At 35.1% G+C, this 26,065-nt stretch overlaps 1 protein-coding gene across 1 annotated transcript in view; it reads right to left on the minus strand.

Moving 5' to 3' along the window:
• Positions 1–25,116, minus strand: part of TENM2 (teneurin transmembrane protein 2) — a 2,693,686-nt gene extending 2,668,570 nt beyond the window's left edge. The window contains exons 1-2 of the mRNA XM_036224946.1: positions 25,086–25,116; positions 13,350–13,393 (exon numbers count right to left, since the gene is read on the minus strand). The gene's annotated coding sequence lies outside the window, so the exon portion shown is untranslated. The remainder of the gene's footprint in view (positions 1–13,349; positions 13,394–25,085) is intronic.
• Positions 25,117–26,065: the final 949 nt, after the last annotated feature.

Raw genomic sequence — 26,065 nt, forward strand, 5'->3', positions numbered from 1 at the left:
GCATCCGCATATGGTGGCTGAGCAATGCGAAGGAGAGTGTGGTTACAGAGGTGCCCCCAAAGGAATGAGGGCCCCTCACCCCACACAGGGGCTTCCAAGCCCAGGGTTCCAGTTCCAGAAAGAGGACTTCCCACAAAATCTGACTGTAAAAATCAGCGGTGACACAGAAGGAAGCTGAAAACCCACATGCACCCCTTGAAGGACCTGTGTGGAAACTGACTCAGTCACTCACAATCACACTGGGCTCTGGCAGAGGGTGGTCAGCATCTCGGGCATATGGAGAGGGACTGGGTTGTCTGGTACCAGAGCAAGGGCTGAAGGGACAGCTGCCATTACTCCTTTTTCCAGGCCCATCTCTGGGGCGGTCTGCAGACATGCTCTATCTTGCCTGTGTTGAGCTCTCCCCATGCATAGTCGATTCTGATGGTATATTGGCTGGTGAGATCCACCTGCTCCACTTCTTGTCTCCCCAAAACACCACCCTGCCCAAATCACAAATTGCCCATGGTTGGCCTGTTGCCAGGGAGACAGTCCCACCAAGCATCTTATGGGATCCATGCAGTCATGGCCGGCGGCAGCCCCCAGCTTGCTTTGCCCATGTACGGCCTGCACATTGCAGGGGAGACTTTTAGTAGCAGGTCACTGGTGCCTGCCTGAACTGCAGTGTCTCTTGTGCAGATCTCTAGGGTCTGTGGGTCCGAGGCAGATGGCCGCTGGCCTCAATTTGCCTGTGACTTTTGCGGGAGCCCATGGATTCAGCATTGGCCTGATGGGATTGGCTCGTTCCACTGCATTGGCTGAGTGAAGTCTGCACACTTTACCCTAGTGACTCCCTGGGTCCTTGCCCCACCCAATACCTGTATCAACCAAAGGCTTTTATAGCTGCAAAGACTCATGCGCAGCTGGCAGACAGCCTCAGGCCTTGAGGAGAACTGGTCCTTTTGCTGAACCAACCCAGGGTACCGACCTCAGCTTTCAGTGCAATCTCTCCCACTTGCCTCCAGCTCCAGCACAGGCAGCACCAGGTGGTACTGAACAACTAAAGGCGGAGGCTGATCTTGGACTATAAAGCAGCCCCTCTCAAGGAGGCCCCAGAACCAAAACACCTGGAAGCTAGCATCAGATCATGACAGAGCACCATCTGACTAGCCCCATAAACAGCACACCCAGAAGGTGGTCTCAACATGTACACAAGCCTGCTGGGGAAAATCCCACTCCAAGGGGTCAGCCCCCACACAGCAGCTCATACCCCGAGAGTGTGGCTGGTCAGCAGGAGTGTCAACCCCATCCACTGATTTGCTAACAGCAGCTAAAGATTAGCTACAACAAAAGAACAACCCCCCCCCCCCCAACACACACACCCAAGGAACATGCCCAAAGCCCTTAGTGTGAGTGATCAGGGAGACTGCGCCACTGGGCTGTCTATACAAGACACGTACTACATAAGGCCACCTGGCCAAGAATAGGAAATGTAATAAATCTTCTTAACACATAGAAACAAACACAGAGTAGCAATTAAAATAAGGCAACAGAGAAACATGCTGGAATGAAACAACAGGAGAAAATATCAGGAAAAAAAAAAAATGGAGGCAAGCATCCTACCAGAAACAACGGGTATAAGGATACCCAAAGAACTTAGGGGAAGAGTAGATTAACTCAAGTGAGGACTTCAACAGAGAGATGGTAAGCATAAAAAGTACATAGAAACCATAAAAAAGAACCAGTCGGAAATGAAAAATACAGTAACTAAAATGAAGAATACTCTGGAAGGAATCAACAGTAGACTAGATGAAGCAGATGATCAAATTAGCGAGTTGGAAGACAAGGTAGCAAAAAACATCCGATCTGAACAGCAACAAAAAATTTTAAAAATACATTTAAAAAAAGAGGAAAGCGTAAGAGACTCTGGGATAACATCAAACATACCAACATTCTCATCACAAGGGCACCAGAAAGAGAAGAGAGCAAGGGATTTGACATCTATGAGAAAAAATAATTACAGAAAATTTCCCTAACTTAGCAAAGGAAATAGACATACAAGTCCAAGGATCACAAACAATCCCAAACAAGAGGAACTCAAAGAGGCCTGCACCAAGACACATCATCATTAAAATGTCAAAGGTTAAAGACAAAGAGAATCTTAAAAGCAGCAAAAGAAGTTAGTTACCTACAAGTGAGCTCCTATAAGACTGTCACCTGAATTTTCAACAGAAACTTTGCAGGCCAGAAGGGACTGGCATGAAACATTTAAAGTGATGAATAACAAGAACTTACAATCAAGACTGCTTTACCCAGAAAGGCTATCAATTAAAATAGAAAGTGAGATAAAGAGCTACTCAGATAGGAAAAAGCTACAGTAAATTATCACCGACAAGCCAGAATTGCAAGAAATATTAAGGAGACTGTAAAAATAAGAAGGGGGGCATAAATATGAATAATAAAATGGCAATTACTATGCACCTGTTAATAATCACTTTAAATGTAATGGTTGAAATGTTCTAATCGAAAAACACAGGATAGTTAAATGGATAAGAAAGCAAAACCCATACATACGCTATCTATAAGAGGCCCATTTCAGATCAAATAACATAAACAGACTGAAACTAAAGGGATGGAAAAAGATATTTCATGAAAATGGAAAAAAAAAAAAGTTGGGGTAGCAATACTTAGACAAAATATACTTTAAAAGAAAGGTTATAATAAGAGACAAAGAAGGGGTTTACATAATGATAAAGTAATTAATAAAACAAGAGGGCATAACCCTAGTAAATATATACTTATCCAACATGGGAGCACTTAAATATATAAAGCAATTATTGACTGACATAAAGGGAGAGACTAACAGCAATATACTCATAATAAGAGACTTTAACTTTCTACTGATACCAATGGACAGAAAATCAATAAGGAAACAGTAGCCTTAGATGACACAATAGACCAGATATTTAACTGACATTTTCAGAGTGTTTCACTCCAAAGCAGAATATACATTTTTCTCAAGTGCACATGAAATATTTTCCATGATAGACCACATGTTATACCACAAAATAAGTCTCAATAAATTTAAAACTGAAATCATATCAAGTATCTTCTCGAATCACAATGGTATGAAACTAGAAATCAATTACAAAAAAATAACTGGAAAATACACAATCATGGAGGCTAAATAACATGCTACTAAACAATGAATGGGTTAACAGTGAGATCAAAGAAGAAATCAAAACATGTCCTGAAATAAATAAGAAAATACAACTACCTGAAAATCTGTAGGACACAGTACAAGCAGTTCTAAGAGGGAAATTCATAGTAATACAAGTCTACCTCAAAAAGCAAGAAAATATCAAATAATTTAAACTTACACTTAAAAGAACTAGAAAAAGAACAGCAAACAAAACCCAAAGTGAGTAGAAAGAAGGAAATAATAAAGATCAGAGTGGAAATAAATAAAACAGAGTCTAGAAAACCAATACAAAAGATCAATAAAACCAAAAGCTGGTTCTTTAAAAAGATAAAGGAAATTGATAAACCTTTAATCAGCCTAAGAAAAAAGAGAGAAGACTCAAATAAATAAAATCAGAAATGAAAAAGAAGTAACCAGACTCTACAGAAATACAAAGGATTATAAGAAGCAGAGATTCTGAACCAACTAATTATCACAATTAAATTGAATAAGTAATAAAAAAAAACTTTCAAAAGATGAAAATTCTGGATCAGATGGCTTCATAGGTGAATTTTACCTAATATTTAAATAAGAATTAATACCTAGTCTTCTCAAACTATTCCAAAAAATTCAAGAGTAGAGAGGCTTCCTAACTCTTTTTATGAGGCCACCATTACTGATTCCAAAACAAGACAAAGACAGTGCAAAACGAGAAAACTATAGGTTGATATCCCTAATGAACATTGATGCAAAAATCCTCAACAAAATATTAGCAAACTGAATACATTAAAAATGTCATACACCATGATCAAGTTGGATTTATTCCTGGGATCCAAGATTGGTTTATTATCCACAAGTCAATTAATGTGGCACACCATATTGATAAATTGAAAGATAAAAATCCTACAATCGTATCAATAAATGCATAAAAAAACACTCAACAAAATTCAATTATATCTTCAGCAAAGTGGGAATACAGGATACATACCTCAACATAATAAAGATCGTATGTGACAAACCTATAGTTAACAATATATTCAATGGAGAAAGGCTAAAGGCATTTTCCTTAAGATCAGGAACAAGACAAGGATGCCCACTTTCACCAGTTCTATTCAACATGGTATTGGAAGTCCTAGCTACAGCAATCAAGCAAGAAAGAGAAATAAAAGGCACCCTAATTGAAAGGAAGATGTAAAACTATCATTTACAGATGATATGATGCTATAAAGAACCCTAAAGATTCCACCAAAAACGTTGTTAGAACTAATCTTCATTCTTCAGATCCCTCACTGAATCCGTTCTTTGAACACAGCTTCTAATCCAAGATTAATTTATCCAAACTTTACCTTAGTTTAAAACCCATTGCCTGCAAGCAGGCAGGCTTTACTGGGTCTATAGTAACTCAGGGACTCTACAATGCTGAAGTAAAACAGTACTGGATTTTAATATAAGAATATTTGTATTTTATTAGAACATGTGAAAAATTATCTTCATTTGTATTTTGGTTTACCAAATTATTTAATAAGACTATTTTCTCCTGAAAATGAGTTTGCCGTGAAGCTTGTGTGATGTGTTATTTATAGTACAATATTAGATAATAAAAATTTTAAGTTATGATGGTTACTTCTTTCAAGAAATGTCCAACTTTACTTACAAATATTTAAAAATCTCTAGCAGCATACAATGACATATAATAAAAACTTTATTTGGTCAGCTCCCCTAATGCTATGGTGAGAAGAGCATAAAGATTGATAAGGGCTGAGGAAATGTTTCATAGAGGTAGAGTTTGAAATTTTAAGATTAACAAACAGCATTTTGTGAGAGGAGTAGAATGAGAATAAAAAAGAGATCACAAGGATGAAGTTATCAGCATTGCCATCACACAGCAGTCAGGAAACTAACCTTAGCACACCAATGAGGTGGATGATGAAGAAAATTAAAATGCAGACAGATATTTAAAAACAAACAAACAAACATCATTTTGCAAGCAATAGATTCACAGAACTAAAAATTATATCAAACACTATATATGTGAAAATTTCTTTAGAAACTTGAAAGTGTAGACTAGTTATCATTTGTTACTATCATTGCATCTCTTCTAGAATCTGAAAACCAAAATAGTGATGCATTATCAAGTAGAAAGACTCTAGAGACAAAATAATCCAAAAAGTTTTAACTCTAGATAAAAATCATTTAAATAGGAAAAAATAAGCAAACACAAGTTAGGCCAAAAAAAAAAAAAAGGAACGTGGCAGATGAAGAGACGGGAAACACTAGGACTCAAGAGATTCATAAAAACAAGTTAAGAGATGTTTCCTCTCATTTTTTTCCTGTATGAGAACACACACATATGGCTTTATCACCACTTTTATTTTTATTTCACAGTTCTTAATAGACAAGCTAACCTATAATTACCAAAGAATGAACAGAGTAGTTCTTCAGATAGCAAGACACTGAAAACACATTTACACTTAACAGGAGGTGATTAGTTGGTAGAATGTGTTAGAAAAGCTGCAAATCCCATACAACAAATATCAATTCTCTCATTCAGGGGTTGTTTTTCATCATTGACCAAAAAAAAATATAGTCAATTTATTAAACTCTCTTTCAAGTTTTACAATTGTTCCAGAGGAATTATTAGGTATATTCCCATAATACTGCCTACCATGGAAACACATAGTCGAATATAATTGAACAAACTGAAATTTTCTGAAAATATTTACTATCAAACAGGAGATTTTAAACATTAAAAATTAGTTTTTTTTGATTCATAACTACATCAAATAATATATATTTTTTTCAGTTTATTAAGTGCCAAACACTTGGTAGACACAAACACAATCCTCCTACCCACCCACCCTCCCCCTGAAGAAAAAAAAAAAAGAAAAACAGATTTTACTGGTTAAATGCATCATTTAGGGAGAAAAATAAACAGAAAATAAAACAAATACTAATGATACAATAAGATAAGTGGTAAAACATTTTTAAAAGATAGAAGGGAAAGCAGCTATTTTAGAAATTGAGAAAAAGGCAAATTGATAATTGAGTTGCATCTCAAACAAAAGAAGTTTTTATATTTTCCTTTTTTGTTTTATTTATTTTTCCCTGTTTTTTCATGCTGCAAAGGAGAAGCATGTGACAGGCAAAGGGAGCAAGTGACAAGGTATGGCAAGGTGACATCGTTTCATGTTTTAGTAATAATAAATTGTCCCATGAGGCTAGAGATTAAATATCAAACAAGGTGATGATTGATAGGCTGCTCTACTTGGAATGGTCGCTATATTAGCTGATGTTCTTCGGATAAAGAAAATCAATAGGATACATAGATAGATGAGGACATTTACTATAGGAACTGGCTTGTGTGGATCTGGAAGGCTGGAATTCTCATCATCTGCCCTCTACAAACTGGAGAACCAGGAAAGCCAGTGATGTCATTCAGTCCATATCCAAAGACCCCAAACCAAGAGATACAACGTCTGAGAACAGGAAAAGATGGCCATCCCAGCTCCAAAAGAGTGAATTCACCCCTGCTTTGTCTTTTTCTTTCATTCAGGCCTTTAGTAGATTGGATGAGACCTCTTTACATGGTACGAGGGGACTTCTTAAATCTACTGAATTAAATGCAGTCTCTCCCAGAAATGCCCTCACAGACACACCCAGAAATAATGTTTTACCAAGTATACTAGGCATCCCTTAGCCCAGTTAATACATTAATCATTACCGTCACCATTAACCTCCAGACTTTTAACAAAACAACAGCTGTGTTGTTATATAGGTTTCGGTTTAAATATTGTAATCCCATTGAGATTTCCCCTGATGCTCTAATCTAAGGCAAAATCATACCTCCTCTACAGTTCTGCCATAGCATCTTATTTTACTTTCATCCTATTTTATTTTTTCCCTATTTTTTTCCACCATAAAAACAATGTATCTGGGTTAGTTACTAAAAACAAACAAAAAAAGTAATACCGATGCATTTATTTTCAGGCTTAATAAAAAAAATAAAACTTGAAGTAAAGCTGTTACAGTGAAAGCAAAAAAGATTTGATGCTGAAAGCTTAAATTCTAAATTCTCTTTTCAAGTTTTAAGAAAATTAGGTATTTACTAATTTTCTAAATGATCAAAACACTTTTCTCCTACCACACCTGATATTCACTAATGAAAATCACCTAATTATCTATATTAGACTACCAGAAAACTGTTCCATTAGTTTCTACTTTTTCGATTCTATAATTTCCTTTCAGCACTCATTCTGTAAAGAGATTTGTCTCCCACCGTGTGATACTTTTGAAACATGTCTACAAGTGCTTTGACATTCCTTTCATCAAGAGGTAGAATTTATGTTCCCTTCTTCCCTTGAATCTGGGTTGGTTTGTGATTTGCTTGTAGCTAATAGAATGGGAAGAAAGAGACACTGTATGATTTTTGAGCCTTGGTCACAAAAACCAACGTAGCTTCTCTTCCTCACTGGAACACTCACTTTGAGTACTCTGAATTTCCATGTAAAGATCCAACCATTCTGAGGAAGCCATGCTATGAGGAAGCCCAAGACACATGAAGACACCACATGTAGATCCGCCATTTGAGAGTCCAGGTAAGGTCAACGCTGACAGCCAAAATGAACCACCATATTAGTGAATGAAGACACCTCCAGGTGAGAGTGGTCTCTCCCTCGCAAATGTCAAGTCTCTCCAGCTGAAGCCACCAACATCATTAAACAGAGAAAATTTGTGCTGTGACCTTCCTATATTTTTAACCCACAGAATCAGTAAGCATAGCAAAACTACTGTTCTAAGACACTGAGTATTGGAGTAATTGTTATACAGTAATAGTAATCGCTATGCAAAACTTATAAATACGTTTTATCAGCACAGAAAAGAGATTCATACAGGTATGGAGTTAAAAAAACAGATAACCCTTCAAGAGAAATCTTCAATGCAAGAGCCCATCCTCAAACAAAGAATTACTTATGGTTAAGAGAAGTCCATTTAGGCTGGAAGGATGCTAACATTTGGAAATTCTAAAAAATACTTACCAGAGAAGGTATTATAGTGCTCTAACAAGCCAAAAAGTCTTGGAACTTTATGTGCTTAAGGACTTTAATTAAAACTGGACTTGTCTTTTCTACTTAGACTACACTGATAATTGTGAACTGATATCTCTGTCACATGTTTAATATTTTATTTCTAAGTATTTCTGTCTTTAATATAGGCTTCACAAGCATGGGGAATTGGCTCTTTAAAAAAAGGCAAGTAAGCAAACCGACAAATGAAAACAAGAGACGATAACCTCTTTCTCACCAGAACTGTTTCAAACTAGAGAGAATATTTTTCTGACAGTTTGTATGGCTGGTTAAAACATTTAGGCCAAGGTCTATGTGCAAAGAGATTTTGGTCAGAGTTAAATATCACTGTGATTTCTGGTTAGAAAAATTTCATTTATGAAAGGTAAAACATTTTTGCCCAAAGGAGGTTCCTAAAAAAGATGGGTAAGTTGTAGTGAAGGTTCTACATGGTATTGAAGAATGAAAAATTATTCATTAACTGAGTCAATGTATTAGATATTCTAGGTGACATTCTAAGTCTCCCAACAAATCAGAATACTCTCCCTTCCTAACAGAATGCAAAAATTACTTGATTTCAAAAACGATTTTGTGTTAGCATGTCATTTCCAAACATTAATAGTTGTTTTAATATAATCTCAGTATTATTTTGTCTTGAATAAATTCCATTTAGATTTTGTCATCTAATTTGAAAACATGCCATCTTTTATGAGGATTTAAATCATTTAAATGATTAGGATACAAATTCTGTGCAATATGCTTAAGGAGACACTAGCAATTCTATAGAGCAGTAGTGAACAATGGAAATACAATGTGAACCACAAAAAAGACCTGCATATAGAATTTTAAATTTTCTAATAGACACATTTCAAAATGTCAAAAGAAATTAGAAAAATTTATTTTAAAATACACTAAGTCCTCTCTCAACATAATTGATAGTTTCTTAGAAACTGTAACTTTAAGCAAAATGATGCCTAATGAAACCAATTTTACCACAAGACAAATTGATATGACTAAGAGTTAAGATCTTCTGGCATATTTCTGGTAACAAAAACATCGCTAAACTTCTAAATAAAGACCCCAAAACATTGAAATAAATATGAGCGATACATAAAGAAATAGTAATAAAACTAAGTAAGATAATGATCTTCCAACCCTCTTATTCCATCTAAGAGCACAGGTGGCTAGAGGCTGTCCCAGGAGCTCAGGGCAAAAGGGAGGAACCCACCCTGGACAGGACACCATTCCCTGTAGAGTGCACTCACTCACAGTCACTTATACTAGGACAAGTTGGACATGTCAGTCAACCTACTGTGCAGATTTTTGGGATATGAGAGGAAACCAGAGTCCCCAGGGGGAAAAAAAAAACCAAACATGTAGACATGGAGAAAATGTACAAACTCCACATAGTGGTCTGAGCCAGGAATGTTTTTTTTCTCATTGTTATAACAAAATTATGTTGAATGATATGTAATACAAGGACCCTCTGTGTAATTTAACCTAATATATCCAAAACATTATAACAGATAATTGATAAAATAATAATAATAATAATCTATCAGAATAGATTGTCTATTTTACACTAACAGCATATCTCAGTGTGTGGTATATATGTAACTAGTGTCCATGACGTTGGATATTACAGCTCTAGAATATACAGAATGTCACCTACCATGAAGCAAATCTCAGGTTTTGTGCATTTTTGTCTACTTCATGTTCTCCCTTTATGGCAAAGCTCTCATTGTTTCAAGGACCTCAAATAATAAGTAAATATATTTGATTCAGGTTCTTTTATGAAAAATTAAGGAAATGATTTGTAATTTGAAAGAAAGCTTTATTTATTCCCATTAGCTTCAATCCCAAATGCCTACTTATTTCTTTAACTTAAAATGCAGGTTTAATCAAAGTTTAGAAAACTAGAGAGACTAAATATTATTAATAACTTTTTTGGCTTAATTATCAGCTGTGCAGAGAAATCTTCTGTGACCACCTTCTCACCTCCATCCCACTAGTAACTTCACCCTGTAATCTTTTTCATGGTTCATGTGACTATTTAAAAATGTGTTATTTATCAAAATCAGTTTATCTGTTTATTGTTTATCTCTGCTACTACAACACAGGCTCAAGCCAACAATACTGCTCATTGTTTAGATATAGCACATTGCAGGTACCCAATAAATACTTGTTTATTAAATTAAATTATCCCCATTGTGTTTCAAAAGCATAGGCACTCTATAATGTAATTTGCACTAAGCAAATCAGCTGAAATATTATTTATAAAATTTTGCCTAAGAGTCATTGGCTTCTCAGGCTGTGTCAAGGAAGCAATGCAATTTTTTATGGTAGTTCATATGGTATAATGTCCATCCTCTTTAAAAGCAAAAAATTCAGAGATGGAAAACTTTACATCTGTGAGTCTAGGATAAGGGAAAAGCTTATCCTTTCATCCAAAATATCATAGTATCGTCTAATACAAATGCTATCAATCCAACATACAAACACATTTCTTTCCTATTACTGAAAAAAGCCTCTTAAATTTAATTAAAGTCAATAAACAAAATTTAAAGCTTAATGAGAGCAAGAATCCTCTGAGTGTGTTCATGCTGTTATCAGTTTCTGATGTTGTAAAAGATAGGATTATGATATTGCCAGACAAGCAAGAAAGAAAAAAGGATAAAGAGGAGAGTTGTGAAAAATCTCCTGGTGAGAGGAATCTGAGTGAAAAACTGTTGCACTTAATCAAGTCAATTGAGAAATTAAATACAAAAGGGATGGCTTCTGAGCATAACCACCTATTTGCCTAATGCAAAGATGGAAGATCTTTTAAGATCCACCTAACAAGGTTCCTAGTCAATGTGGGAGAGTCTAAGATAATAACTGCCATCTCTTCCAAAGTAATCTCTAAGTGATTAAATTTGACTTGGGCCAGAATATAGGTAATTTTTTTAAAAATTATTATTTCTTTCAAATTATCTAGATCCTGACCACTTTTCGCCTTTCCCACTGCGACTGGTCCTACTCCAAACTGGATTATTTCGATTGCCTCCTGATTGGTTTCCCTACTTGGACCTCTGCTCTCACTCATTGTATTTGCAACACAACAACCAAAATGATACCAGTAAAATTTAAGTAACATTTTAAAAACTCTCCACTGTTTCCCCCCATTTCGTTCAAACTGACTCAATTAGTACTCCAGAACCCAAAGAGGTACATTCGAATATCAGTGCCATTGTGCAGACCAGAAAGTGAGGCTCGAAAATGAGAGTCATTTGCTCCAGGTTAGACTGATGGGTGGTTGTACTAATTTTTAGTCTTAGGAGTCCTGGCTTCAGAACCCACATTTTCAGATATCACGATTTACTGACAAAAACAGATTTAAAAAACCCATAAAATCCTAAAGCCTCCACTTGTCTACTCCTGTAGCAGACATCTCTCCCCGCACCCCCAAAATTCCCCCCTTTGCCCTTACTCCTTCAGCCACCCTCGCCCCTCTGCTATTCCTTGAACTGTTCAAAGTGAAATGCTGACAGTTCCCTCAACTGCATCAAATTTTTCTTGTTTCTTACTTAGTTTACATGTCCACTGGCACTTCCAGTTTCCTGTTCTTCCAGTTGCTGACTCATGCATCATTCTGTGGTATATGCCATGTCTTCTCTGCCATGAACTGTTCACATTGGCCCTTGGTAAATGATACCAAGGTGCCAGGATGGCATCTGACTAGTGCTCCCTATCAGGCCTCTGGCTCCAGAAAGTTAATACTCCAGACAATTGATTTCTAAGACAGAAAGGTAAATCTACAGCTCTTTCGAACAAAGTGCCCTGGTATTTCCTATCTTAAGGTCTTCGCATTTGGCATTCCCTCTACCTGAGAGGTTCTATTTCTGTTTTTGCATCTCTGGCTCCAGCTCAGCATCCATGCTGCTGCTTACATGTTACCTGCTCTGAGAAATTCCGCTGACCACTCTACCCAACGTAGCCATCATCACTCTCTCTAAACATTCTATCCCCCCACCAATTTTACCTTTTTCACAGCCAAGAATTTAAAAATTTCTTATTCACTTATTTGCATGGACATTGTCTACCCTTGCTAGAATATGAGCTTTATTTGCAAAGATTTTGCTCACTTTGACTTCCCGCCACCTAGATCAGAGCCTTCACAAAGAAAGTAACAAATATTTTTAAATGCATGAATAAATCAGTATTTTTGTCTCTCTTGATTCTAAAAAGTAAAAAAAACAAAAAACAAAAACAGTAAGGCAATTTCTGAATTTTGTCTGAATTTTAAATTTTGGTAGAGAAATATTTACCCATTCTTTATTACAGTTACTATGTATATACTAAGGTCTAGTCCCAATTTGCCTTAGTAGGATATAAATAAGACTCTCACAACTTTATTAATTCTTATAAGTACTGAGGAAACACAGTTTTTCTTTTAGTCTCCTAATCTTGGCCTTTAATAATACAAGTTTTCTACGACAGAGCAGTATTGTACAGTTTTACTCATATATACATACACGCCTATATGTGTGTGAGTATATATAAATACATGCGCACATGCAAATCTGTCTAGTCACGCGTTTAATTATACTTTTCGGTTATTTAGCAACAGTCTCCTTCCCATATGGTTATTTGGCAAAATGTTGTTTGTTTATTACAGTTCAAGGTTAGAATAGCAGGGCCAAGCACCAGACTTGCAAATGTACCTCATGAGAGACATGGAGATTACTGCAAGAGGCTATAAAAAGTCCTTGAGACTTTGGTGTGTCAGGCCCCAGCAAATCGGAAGGGCATCCTTGGTTCTTAAGGAAAATATTATAGCTCCAATTCTTTACACGTTGATTTATGAATGTAAAGCTGGCATTTACTCGATATATATGAGTGCAAAATAAACCCAAGGTTAATGCTGAACATACAAAAATTCAAAGGAAGAGAACATGAGGAGGAAACATGTTTCTTAAATATATCATCAATTTCAGAGATACACCAGCCACAATAATAATAAGAGCAATCTACTTTTCTTCAGTTTTTTATATTGGATAGTCTATTTGAAAACACAGATAATGCCATGCAGTACACTTGTCATGATCATTTTTTAAATAAATTTTATATTAATTAATTGTTCTTACCATAAGAAGTTCTTCATAAGATAAGATCCCAAAAGTTGATTTCCCTGTTGGAGGAAAAAAACAGACCATGAAACATAGAAAAAAGAGCATTCATCATATGATATTTATGTTTCACTTTTAAATGTAGATGTATTTATTGTTTAACTTGAACATACTTATTCAAATAAGACTACTGTCACTATTTAAATACTCAAAATACTTTTACATTTTTGTGACACTATTGACCAGGTAAAATACTAAACTGATCATACAAGGTGATAATCCTCAGAGATTTTTCACTTCTAATTTTAATACTAATCATTTAACTTTTATTGGCCTTAGTTTCCTCGTTTTACAAAATCATTAAATTCACTTCAAATAAACCATAGCATATCTAAAATTCTAATTCTGTTCAAAGCTAATCCACAGTAATTTTCACTAAAGTTTTATACATGTGAATTTTGAGATGCCAATTACACACATGTGCGCGTGCACGCACGCGCACGCACGCACGCACACACACACACACACACAGTACCAAGTTGCATTTCAGGTATCTCATGCTAAAGGTGGAATTTTAAGTTATTGAGTAATTTGCAATTATTTAATTTCAATCAAGAGAAGAACATATTTTCCTTACACTTTAGTATTCTGAACACTGGAAGCCTGAGATGAAACAGAAGAAAGAAAACTTTAATTTGTCCCTGAGAGATTTAAATGCTTTGAGAAGAATCCTTTGCTCAGAAAAATGTTTCTCCACCATTACTGCTTTCAATCCCTACCATTTTTTTCACTATCATACTTGAAATTTGGACTACCAACTTAGAACTGAGCTAAAGCAATAGATTTCCAAAATCAGAAGGCTGCTGTGAATCACTTTCAATAAGAGAAGAAAAAACAAATGAATTACAGTCAGTGTTAGGCTCTGGAATTGAAATTGCAAGCACACTGAGGAGTAATTATAGTTTGTGGTCCAAGGATCCTGCTGCTCGAGTCCATTAACATTGCAGACCCTGCTGAATTATGAAAATGTTCCTAAGATCTAACATTTTTACAAAAAAGATGCCGAAACAAAATCCCCAAACTCTCCCTTGATAAATAAAAGGTTATATAAAACTCAATATTTATATTCTATTCTTAAGAAAACTTTAAGAGATACAGATATATTTCCCATGTTAAAAGTGGTGGAGTGTCTGGTATTAAAATGAATGGGGAGAGCAACTGAAAACTCCATTAAGTAGATCTGATTTTAAATTCCATCAACAACAGAAAATGACTCTGGTACTCCCAAGCTAATAAAGCCCGGAGTTCTTTCTGTGCAACTCAAGGAAGCATACCTGGGGCAGGTGAAAGTTACAGAAAGGTTGATTTCATCTTATTATAAAGGCAGAAAATGCATCATAAGATAGAGCATTTCCAGCAACTAAAAAATGTTTAAACAGAGAATAGCTTCGTTAGACTATTCTAGGAGAGGTTCCTGACTAAACTATACCAATGCTTCTTTCCCACATTTAAATTGTATAATTCTGTGCTTCTGTAACCTTTCTAGTGACCCTGCAAGAAAATCTGAGATGCAAAACAAATCTGTATTAATATACTTTAAATATCAAGTTTCTATTAAGCTTGTCTTTAAATATGGGCCATGTTGTGCATGAATGTATCATAATGATTTCCTTGTAGGTCCTCAAACTGCCTTCTCCAGGATTTCCTTCCTGCTCCTCCCTTTTTATCGATACTGTTACATTCCCTTCTATGTGTTTCCATGGAATATGCATCCACCACCTAGCACACTCACTGCCCTTGACATTGGCATTGTACCTATTTTCCTCACGAGACCATAGGTTCCCACAGGCAGTAGTCATGATTACAACTAAAAAGTATCCAAAGAAAGCCTGAGTTACCTGTACCGAGATGTTGACACGATACTTTAAAAAGATTATTTTTTGAAATAATTTGAAAATTACTGGATGATTCAGAAGTTAAGCAAATTTATTTAATGAAGGATATCACAGAATATCTTTTAAAACTAGAGTTACTTATTTCGGTGAACAATGACTTATTTTCTTTACTAGTTTTCTAGATAGTATTTGGCACAGAGTAGGTATGTAAGAAAAACTAATTATATCAGTCATCAAAGTGTCTTTAAGGATTCTTATTAAATACCATCCTATCTACTACCCTTCCCATTTTTTTTTCAGATTAAAAGGACTTCATGATCATCTTTATTCCAATTGTAGGAATCTTGTCTCCTGTAAACTTGATCACTTAACTTCTGCTATAACTCAGAGCTGGAGATATTGTATCTATATAGAGCAGTGTGTTTCACTATTAGATAGCAACAATTTAAAAATTTCTTTTTCATTGAATTTATAGGTGAGTCTTTCTAAATGTAGTACGCTTTTAGGTTTCTCCTCTCCAAACCAAACATCTGTTTCCTTACTCCTACTGCTGTGTGGTTTCCAGATTTCCAGGCTGACAGTAATCTTGTCATAAAATTTTGGTTTATTAAATGTCTAATCACTATGTATACACCTGAAATATATAAAAAATAATAATGAATGCTAACTGTAATTGAAAATAAAAAATAAAGTTTAGTTTATTGATTCTGGTATATTTTTTCAAAGCACATTTCAAGTAAAGGTAAAATAAAATCTTAATTGAGGAAGATGCTACCGCTCAATCCTGTGTTCTTTATTCCACTCGTACTGTTCCTGTTACCCAGAGGGCTTTTTCTTCTCCCCTTCACCTCTTCAATCATCATTTACCCTGTGAGATAAAGCTCAACCCCACTGCATGCCGAACTGCTCTAGCTTCATTTCTTCCTTCTGGCTCTCAGACAACTCATTGAATACCAATCTATTATCAGAAGTCAGCCTCCTGATATTCCGTATTATTCACTGATGTTGCATATATATTTTCTTCATTTATTAAGAGGTTATAAAAATCATAAGCACTTTGTTTTCTATTTATCTAGAGCACTCTGTAATGTGCTTACACACATAAAAACTACCGATTCACTAGTTGCCTAAAAATTCTGATACGTATTCATATGCAGGTTCGTATAGCTATAGCCATTATGAACCTCCTTGCTCCTTGACATTTGGAGGGCTAAGGTCAAAGGCTATTGGCCAATATAGGCAGTTCATATACAGCTTGCTTTCCAACCTTCCAAATTCTCTCTCCTGGGAGGGAGGGTAGTTCTGCGGAAAGCCTGAAAATGAAACTTCTAGATTCTCTTTCCTGGTTTCCTGATTGATTCTATGAATAGGAGGCACTGGTAGGAATTTAGAAGGCAGCAGTGAGACGAAAGTCATTCTGTTTTCAACTGTCAAAGTGTCAGGAAGGTAACTATTAGGAAAGTGAAAACTCCAGCTTTTCCAGGCACCAACAGAGATGGTGGAGGCAGCCCTATTTCAGAAGCGGTGCTGCGGCTGAGCTATGAGTGGTCTTGGGGACAGAGGCAGAAGCAACATCTAGTTTTGCAAATTTGTCACTTTGTGAATGCTCCTTTGCATTAAAATTTCTCTTCGAGGGTATACAAACGGTCAATAAATATATATCAAGACATCAGAGAAATGCAAATTATAAGCATAACGAAATACCACTAAATAATTTCCTAAGTAGACACTCACAAAATATTTATGTATTTTGACACTTGATAGAATGTTCATAGCATACTATTTGTAAGAGCAGAAACCTAAATATTACTCATAGCTTCATTTGCAATAGAAGGGTCAACTGAGGTATGTTACATAATGCGATACTTTACAGCAAGATAATGACAACAGCTACATGAACGTGAATGAATCATACAAACAATGTTGAGCTGAAGAAATCAGATATCCAAGTACACATGCTGCATTACCCCTTTATATAAAATAAAGAGAAACAGAAGTATTCTATGCTCTAAGAAGTCAGGGTAATAGACTACCTTTAGGGAAGCAGGGAGGGCCTATTGGAGATTGAGGATGGACTTTTTCTTCATCTGGGTGCTAGTGACATAATATTCAGTTGGTATAATTCGCTCAGGTTCACTTCTAAGATATGTGCACATCCTGTACTTCAATACAAAGTTTTTCAAAAGGTTTTGGGTCTACTTCAGACCAGGATATACTACTCTGTAAACAGCTAGAGTCATATTAGCCTGGAAAAATTGAGGGCAAGTATTCTAAACACTTCTTTGAGCCATTAAAATAAGCAAACACTAATAAAGTTTCCTCAGAATATCTAGATATATTTGACTGTAAAACCTAGAGTAGTTTCTGTCTTCTTGACACAATGCATAGAAATGTGGCCTAATTTGCTTTCCACGTTATTATTTGGAATTCTTATGTACTATTTCAATCATTTTTAATCAAAATGATTTCAATCATTTTTTCAATGTAAAACAACTAAAGTTCCAGAAAATATAAGTTAAAATTTTCTGCTAAAATCCATGATGTATTCAAAATCGATAAGAAATAATACTAGTTTTAAATATATAACGAATACCCACGGCATTTTCACATATGTTTTAAACACCTCACTCTCTCTTCCACATCATATTTAAACATTTTTATTCATTATCATTATTTTCATGAAACCTCTTGAGTCTTTCCCAAGAACAAAAATTTTCTACTTCCAGATAAGGAAAAGGAGTTATTAAATAAAGTAGAACTTGAAGGGTGATAATTTTTTTATTCACTTTTCATTATTATAATAAAATCCAGATGTTCAGACTACCCAATTATTTCCCCTCCCCCTAAAACATACAGACCCATTGCTTAAGCACACTTACAATTCCTACCGTATTTCTTTATGGGAATCTTCATTCATGAGAACAAGAGTATAGAAACAAAATAGAATAAAACTTTGTAAGGTAAACACAGCAGTAATTACAATTAGTGTCCCAACTAGTCAATTTTAGCAAGCGCTCCAGCAGAATAAGAACCGAGTCATTTTAAATGATCAAAACAAAAAAGAATTCTATATAAAGTGCAGGATATGTTGGTCCCTGGATAGTAAAGGAACCAAGGGCATAGAGATGAATTAAGAATAGCAGCATCAAGCCATGTACTGGATTTACATTTTATATGGTTAAAATTTTAAGATCAGTTTAATTTCTAAGTTCACCAAATATCAAAAGAGCCACACATCCTTTGTATGTTAAGTCCTTAAAGTTTTAGGATTCACTATGTTTATCACCTTTAAATAATCTTTTCAATTAGAGTATGGTATAACCATATCTATTTTGAGCCTTATAAAATTTGAAAGTATTTCTATCATATTTACCAATAAAAGATACTTTGTTTTGGCATAACATGTGGAACACCATTCCCCTTCAAATTCTAATAAAATTTAATATTTTAGAGGAAAATTCTGATGCTGCACTGCTTAGGTAATTTCATACTCTCTAGAAAACTGAGATTTTTCTCCTTTTTTCTTACAATTAAAAATAAAAAAATACAGATATCCCAGTATTGATCTTTTTCTATTAATTTTACTTGCAATGCAGCATATATCATTCTTGAATTTTATTTTCAATTTATATTACATTTGTGAGTAAATCATTTTATAAATTATACAAAACATTAAAAAGGCAACAGGTTGCTTTTAGTTTTATTTTGAACATTTGATTAACTTTTGAGTCATCCTATCAATACTCTGCCTTTCCAAAATTAAGAATAATAAGTATATTAGTATAACTTACTTTCCTATCATTTCTTAAATGAACTATTGTATCAGCATCTTAAACAATTTTATTTTTTAAAGTTACTCTCCATCATGTATATCAGGATTTCCCAGGCTTGACACTATCAACATTTAAGTATTTCTTTGTGGCAGGGACTGTCCTGTACATTTTAAGATATTTAGAAGCACCCTTACTCTCTACTTGTAAAATGACATAACCATCTCCCAACCTAGCATGACAACCAAAACTCTTTTGAAACTTTGTCGATTGTCCTCTGGAGGCAAAACACTCTTACTGAGAACTAATCTGTATTACTTCTAGAGTTATCTTTCTATAATACCCATTAGATTACTTATTCTACTGTTTAAATAATTCCTTTTAATAGTTATTCTTCTTCACTTTTTAGATAAGCATATTATTCATGACTTTTTTTGATAAGGCTTGGTACTTATTTCTAAAATTAAATTATCACATGCTGCACTTTTGTTTCAACTAGAAAAAATTTTCTCTCAAACAATACTTCACTTCTTTATGCTTCTCTGTTTTTACCTATGTTGACTCTTCTACGAGGATTTCCATTTCCTTCATTTCTACTTGGGAAATGATAAGTATTCTATTAAAAAGGAGTTAAAATATTTCTCTAAAGTTTTTTTTTTCTTTCAAAGATACATAGCATTAAACATTGTGTGCATGAAGGATATATTTTTATCATTTATTCACATTTATTTTTACTATTTCAAGCAACAACAAAATTTTGTTATCTTGGAGAATACCACGAAGTGAACCCGGCATTGTTCTATCACTTGTTAACCAGGAAAACAGGATCTATTATCCTGTAAGGATGGAATCATTTTCACCTAACTTTATCACATTATACTTGCTTAGAGAGAAGCTCGTCTGATGCATATCTACTTGCTCATAAAGCCTTGAGGCATTTTTCAATTTGGCATTTCCACTCCCCAAAGGGCTTAGTTTCATCTGCACATTTAAGATGCCACTGGGCTCTGTCTTCTCCAACTCATTTTTAAACCTGTTTGAGAGCACCAATCCCTAGTGAACTCAGGTAAGTAAAATTGTGTAGAAAGCAAGAATCACTTTACCTGAAAACATAACAGAGGTCACTAGTTTGCTTGTTTGCATTGAATGGCTGCCCCACGGTTTGGGGTAGCACTCTGACAGAATGTTCTACATTTTCATTGTTCAGTATGGTGGCCATATGGGGCTATTGAGCATTTGAAATGTGGCTAGTGTGATTGGTGAACCAAATTTTAAATTTTAATTAATTTTCTTCAAATAGCTGTATGCAGCTAAAGGGTGCTCTCACCAAATATTGTTTCCCTGGATTTCCATAAAAAAAAGATTTTAGGATTTTTGTCAATTACCCTTAAAACTTCAGTTGACAGTTCTAAGAGAAAGATTAAATTTTACACATCATCTCACCTCTTATATTGTATTGTCAACTCTAATTAGATGTATAAAAAGTAAAAAAAAAAAGGTCATCTGAGCAATAGTATACATAATCGATTGAAAACAATCTCAGCAAAAACTTTTGTTACTTAGGAGAAAACGAGAAAAATAAAGTCTGATAAAACTTGACTTATTGATACCTCATAGAAATTTCTTTTAAGTGATATGATTTATTGAGGTTGTTCTAGAAAAGAGGCAGAGAGAAAAGATTCATGTTTAACAAAGCTTTGCAGAAGAAAATGTCTTTGTAAACACAGGGAGAGAATAACTAAGTTCAATGAATTCAGTGAGTAGTAAGCACTGGACGGGCAATGGTAAGAAACACAACACAGAGGGTCTCAGTCAGAGAGAAAACTGGCAACCCTGAAAAGCTATGATTTAGCATGACTTAACATAGCATTTCTAAGCTCTCTTTGGCCAGAGAGGTGACTTCTAGCTGTGTAACCATAAACACATGAGAGTAGAGGTGAGATGTTAATTCACCTTGATAAATGAATAGGAAATAAGGCAAAATGACATCTATGTGTCCCATCAGTTGTCCTGAGAAAATGTCCAAGAGACCCACCCAACAATGACGTACTATTTAATTTTCTAGTCAGATTTAACATTGTTCAACATAGTACTGACAATTATTTAGGGACTGGACTCAGAAGTTGCTTCTTAGCTTGGAGATTTTTACCCTGTAGGACAGTTACCACTTGTGCATCACACCTAGTAATCTTATTCTAACAACTCCCCTTCAATCCCTATGCTTGGTTTCTCAAATGCTCTTGGAATTCGCTCCACCATCTTGTCGGTTCCATCATTAAGTCAAATAAAGCTTTGGCACATGCTCATTTTATATTTATACAGGGAGCATGCAGCTAATCTTATAGAAATTGCAATTTGACATTGGTGGTTAAAAAAAGATCTAAATCAGTCCAGGTAGAAGGAAGTGAGTGTTAAAATGCAAAATTGGTGTATATAAGAAAGCTCAAGAAAAAGCTTTTTTGTAATCTCACTAAATTCACCCAATATCCGCTCTGGGCAGATGCAAAGACTGGTTTGCTGTAATGATACTGCATGCTCTACAGTTAGATAAAGTGCAGATTTCATAACCATAATATTACGAGAAAGAAGCCAAACACAAAAATGAGTGTGTGTGTGTGTGTGAGAGAGAGAGAGAGAGAGAGAGAGAGGAAAAGCAAACCTAAATTATGCTCACCCTTGCAGACTGTGGTGCGAGTGGCTGAAAAAAAAGCATAAAAAAAGCATAAGGAGACCTGCTGGGGTGCTAGTAATGTTCTTTCTGATTATACACATATGTACAGTTTTTGAAAATTCATCAAGCTTATGATGTGCATTTTTCTGAATGTCAATTATACTCTAATAAAAAATAACCATGCATACCAGAAACGTTAGAAAATGTTCATAATAAGAATAAGCAAAAGATTTGGTTCTTTTTAATTCTAGATTTGGTACAATCTCCTCTACACAATATTTTGCTTTTTCTGTTTCTTTCACTAAATATAGATGCCTGCATGGTCCATAATTGCCTTCTCCAATAACTATAACCATTATTCTACTATTATACTTTGTCTTCCTGTAAATATGTCACTTTTCATGCATGAATCACGCCCAAGTTGTGTGACCTTAGAATTACATTTTAAATTTCTTTAAAAGGTCACAAGTGAAACTTAAAGATATTTGACTAGAAATATAAATGCAAAATCTTTCCAGGTTCCTATGATTTTTCTCCCAATATTTTAGAGTAATCTTGCCAAAACCGATTTGACAGTAATATTTTTGGAGACAGGAATATGTCAATTATTTCCAAAGTATATAACTTACTTCTCATAGGGGGAAAAAAGCTATTTTCAGCTTATATTTACCAGTTGGTTATTATGTAATAATTTTTGCAATTGCAGTACTAGTCACCGGTATAACTAGGTTTGAGCGCAACTACCTCACAGCAATTACGTTGCTCAATTAGTTGATTAAATGAAAGGGCAAATAGCAGCCAGCCTACTATTTGTGTGTGAGGAACACAGGATGAATATCAGCTGTATATTTTAGAGAGGAGACTGAAGAAAACGGTCGAATCAGGTAAATGAGTTAAGTGGAGATTTCTGCTATAGTGCAATTTTGGTTGTAAGGGCATAAAGAGCAGCATTTGAAGTGAAGTTCATAGTCATTTCAAGACCAGGTCCTAGAGGGCTCTAAATTGCAGGCTATTGAAATGTTGTATTATTTTTATTGTATCAAGAAACCAGAGAAGACTTTTGAGCAAGTAAGTGACATAGTAAAAAATTTGTTTTAAATAATCTCATCTGGAACCATTGTCAAGTTAGAAAGACTAAGAAGTTATCAGAATATCCCATGCAGGAGGCCATTCAGAGTGGGAGATAAGAAAAAATAAAATATACTTTGAGGTGCCATTAGTAAAATACTGACAGGACTTGGAAACTACATCTGCAGATAGTGATATATTATACAAAACGAGCAAGAAAAAATATTTTCTCTAACTCACCAGAGGGTTCTTCTTCTATGAATGAAAATATTAATAACTTATCAATAATCAATTTCTTCAATGATATTGGCTAAATGTAGCAGCTCAATTATCTATTTATGTCAAATCAAATATGCAGATACATGCACTACATGCTCTTTGAACTCTGTTTTTCCATCAACTTTATAAAAGTGAGTTGTTCTAGGAAGGGTAATTTTTCATTTTTTTCTTTCTTCCTCAAATATAGTATCAGTATGTCATAATTCCTTTAGTCATGGATTGCTTAACTCAAGTACAATGTATTATTTTCTAATATTTATTAAGGTACAAGGATTACTGTTATTCATGTGACAATTAATGCATGGTAGAGAAAATTAAAAAACAAAAGCAAAAAAACTGGTGTGCTTTTCCAGTGGTTTCAAGTATGCTCCAAGAGCAATTAGGCAACTAAAATTTCAGTGGGATTAAAATAGTTGAACATGTGGCATCATTACCCCACTAACTAAAATGGAACACACGAGTTGAGTATACAAGTTAAAAAGTAATCCCGGTCAAACAGTAGAAGGCCCTGTTTTGTTTTACATCTTAGGAGGTTGTCTAGAGTAAAAGAGTTTGTGCCCACATGGAATGGGCACAAATAAGAGTGCTCATAAGTTGAATTTAAAGATGTTTATCTTTCATTATCAATGTATTTCTAGTCTATTAATCATTTTAGAGTTATATCTTCTCGGTGGACTTTTTTTTTTTTTTTTTTTTTTACAGCAAACCAAATGTGATATTTCCAAAGGAATTAATCTTAGTTCACTTGGAAGAGATACAGTGATGATTTACAGTAAAACTCATTACAACCAGAGGGGGGAAATGAAAACGTACGGTGGGAAACCATTGTTTTTCGATCTTTTGCATAATAAGGAGTGTAAGTCTGTAAAAGCAAAAGCAGAACGATGTCACTTTTCTTGCTTTCTTTACCATAACAAGATGTGGCTGGTCCCTAACACTGTGACTCTTCTGAGCTGTCAGGGTTTTGCCTCAACTGAATCGTGCTCCCCTAGAGTCCAGTTTTGTAAGAAGAAGCCACTAATAAAAGTGACCTTAATGGCTGATGGGGGTGCTTACGATGCACCTGCATCCTCAACGGGCCGGCACGGAACAGCCGCGAGCTGAGGCAGCTCCGCGGGCAGCATTCAGGTGGCACTAAGTCATTGTGTCAACAGCTCACGACAGCTCCTTTGGAAAACTCCAGCTCCACATTACCACGCACTGTCCAGGGAGTTAGAGAGAGGCTTTAACAACCAGCAGTGTTACTTAAACAAATTCAAGAGGAAAATGGGATATTTTTTCAGCAAAGTCAAACAGATTATCTAAGAGAATGTGTACCAATCTTAAGTAAACAGGGGTCACTGGGGCATGGAAAGTTATTTAAAAATACATTTTTGGAGTTATGATATCCTTAAAACATAAATATGTGTTCTTAACAAATAAATGAATAAATAAAACTTTAGGAGTCAGTTTTCTTCTAGAAGCTTAAACTATATAAACACTTTTCTCTGCTTTACTGATTTAGTTTTCTGTTCGGGTTTTCATTTTGGCCTCCTCTGAGATACAAAACCACACACACTTTAACTCTTTTGTCATAGTCATTTTGTGGACTTTGTCTTACTGATATTTTAATTGCTTCAAATGCATTTTTTTAAATAGTGTGCGCTAAGCGCTGTAAGGTAAGACTAACATGGCAAAATTCACCTTGAAAAAAATCGGTCACCTGTAGGCCTCTTGGTTTGTCTGAATGGAGAAGTACCATCTTCTATTTCTGTGTTTTAAACATAATTTTAATGACCAATATTTGAACATGAGTGTGTGAAGGAGAGCTAGAACCAGAGAACTTGATTCTAACTTCGAAGTTTAATGACTGTTCCTAATAACAATTCATTTTCTTGTTTAATAATATTATTGGCTTAATAATAGCAACCATTAATAACAGCCTGCTACTGAGCAACACTGTACAAATTCTTTCGCATGTATTATTTTTATTTCTGAAATAACCCTCTCCCTCACCCTGACCCCTCACTCTAAACAGATCCATAGCATTTTCATCATGTTATAAACTTTCAAAATGAGAGAAGAGTTTTACCTTGTCTCAAACTCTGAAGAAGCTCCACAGGATGATCCTCAGCCTAGCTTGTGATACTGAAGCTTGTGATTCTGAATCAGGTTTCGCAGCACAGTTTAGTTTGGTTCTACTCTCCACATCATTGCTTTAAAGTAGTGATTCTCAAACCTGAGGCAGCTGCAGCATCACGGAGGACGAGGGGGCAGGGCTTGTTAGACCTGAGTGGTGGGCCCCACACCTGGAATTTCTAATTCAACAAGTCTGTGGTAGTATCTAAGAATTTGCATTTTAACAAGCTCCCAGGTGATGCTAACACTGCTGAACCACACAACGGGAATAACTACTTTAAAGCCATGTAAAAGGTGGAGTGAATATTAGCGAGTCTCCCTGTTACCTGTTCAGATTAATCAAAATATGCCCTTTCTGGAACCAATGAGTTTCACTCTCTGTATCTTCTTATAAGAAGGACGCTGATATATCTTACCAGAAGAAAAAGGAGAAGGCTCTGATGCTAAGTTTAAGCAATTGCGTTAATGTTTTATGACTTTTCAAAACTTTCTGATGGAGTAAGTGGGGCAGATACGAGGCTTGTGAATAGGGAAGTATGTACTTCTTGTTTACTAGACAATGCTTTTTGTTATTGCTGTTTTCTTGTTTTTTTTTTTTTTTTTTTTAGTAAATTAAATACTATATCCTGATAAGTAGCATTTCTCAATTTCTTAGGACGTTTGTCTTTGTACAAAGCAAAATTATGTGGAGATAAGTCCTGAAACAAAATAGTAAGTTGAAATCTCCGTTCCATTTTGAAGGGAGTAGTCTTGTGAGAAAGCACTGGACAACAGATGTAACCATGCTAAACAGTCATAGAAATTATTAAATGGGCTACTTAGCCATTAATTTGAAAAAAGTTTTTGGATTAGTAGCCATTAAATTTGACACTGTTAGTTTTTAATCATCTAATGTTCTATATAGAGATATATCACTCTAAATTTGTCAAGGAA

The sequence above is a fragment of the Rousettus aegyptiacus genome, unplaced genomic scaffold (genome assembly GCF_014176215.1).
Source record: "Rousettus aegyptiacus isolate mRouAeg1 unplaced genomic scaffold, mRouAeg1.p scaffold_m13_p_7, whole genome shotgun sequence".
Lineage (NCBI taxonomy): Eukaryota > Metazoa > Chordata > Mammalia > Chiroptera > Pteropodidae > Rousettus > Rousettus aegyptiacus.